This window comes from Lipotes vexillifer, unplaced genomic scaffold (assembly GCF_000442215.2).
Source record: "Lipotes vexillifer unplaced genomic scaffold, Lipotes_vexillifer_v1.1 scaffold56, whole genome shotgun sequence".
In the NCBI taxonomy this organism is placed as follows: domain Eukaryota; kingdom Metazoa; phylum Chordata; class Mammalia; order Artiodactyla; family Lipotidae; genus Lipotes; species Lipotes vexillifer.
Genome location: NW_006798991.1, coordinates 776556 through 777792, shown reverse-complemented (window position 1 = coordinate 777792; position 1237 = coordinate 776556). Strand labels below are relative to the sequence as shown.

General features: G+C 37.8%; 1 non-coding gene across 1 annotated transcript; it reads right to left on the bottom strand.

The window, feature by feature from the left end:
• Nucleotides 1-221: 221 nt before the first annotated feature.
• On the bottom strand, nt 222-293 carry TRNAP-CGG (transfer RNA proline (anticodon CGG)). The gene has a single exon. It is a non-coding gene; the product is annotated as a tRNA-Pro (tRNA).
• Between the last annotated feature and the right edge of the window lie 944 nt (nt 294-1237).

The window sequence follows — 1237 nt, the reverse complement described above, 5'->3', positions numbered from 1 at the left end:
GACTTTCGGGAAGGGACCCACTGGAGAACTGGAACTGGGCCGGCGCCAGCAAACTCGCATCAACACTCATGATACCTCCCAGTCAAGGAGATCTGGAATTAAGCACCCAGCTTCTCCGAAGGCAATCCTGCTGTCAATGTAATGAAAGCCCATCTTTTTGGCAATAGTATTAGAGAAAATACTTTTTCTGATTCCTTATTCCAATTGGTCGAAAAGGAGGTGGGCTCGTCCGGGATTTGAACCCGGGACCTCTCGCACCCGAAGCGAGAATCATACCCCTAGACCAACGAGCCACCTCTGCAGGAAAAAAAAAAAAAAAGAACAGCACGCCCATACTTAATATAAAGAGAATTAGAATCAGATTTCTTTTTCCACACTTTGAGTCAGAAGGATGAGCCCCAATTTTCCTATCTAATCAATATAACTGTATTTAAATTGCAGCTAATATACATTTTGGGGCCTTATGATGACCTCTTAGCTTAGGCTCAAGTTACTAAATTTTTCATCCTTCCTCCGGTCAGTTGTGTAATAACCACTCCTAAGTGAATTCCATCAGTAGACTAATCTGTGATTTAATTGACAAGATTACATAATAAAGGTTACATTAGGGCAGTACTCTATTTTTCATCCTTATTTTTAAATTGAAATATAGTTGAGTACAATATTATGTTAGTTTCAGGTTTGATCCATATTTTTATCTAAAGAAGTACATATTCCAAATTTCATTATGTATTGATACTTCGTGGTGTGACAAATAATTTGAGTGACATTCATGTTAGTTTTCTATACTTTTACTTTCATAGCGGAAATTGTCTGACATTTTCTTTGACAAGTCCCCTAAAACTTGCTTTTTCATAAGTAAGCATTTTTGTCAAGATATTATTTCAATATGTGGTCCCCTAAAACAGGATTGTCCCCCAAGTACAGGTCATTATTATTGCATCTGTTTTATGACTTTGAAATCTCTATATTCTGCTAGGACTAAGAACAGAATCCTTCAAAGATTTAACACTTTAGAAAACAGCTTGCAAAGACCTTCTCTTCAGTGCAAGCAGTTGTCTTCAAATTCTTTATAGATTGGCATCCCTGCTTGCTGAGTTTCTCATAAGACTTCTCTGAAAAATGGCAATGCTGGCAGATGAATGCTTAGTTTGGCTCCCTCTTGTATATCTCTTTAGCTTTAGAAGAAGGTTTTGGCTTTTCAGTAAGGATTGAGAGAGGAATCTGAAGTGCCAGC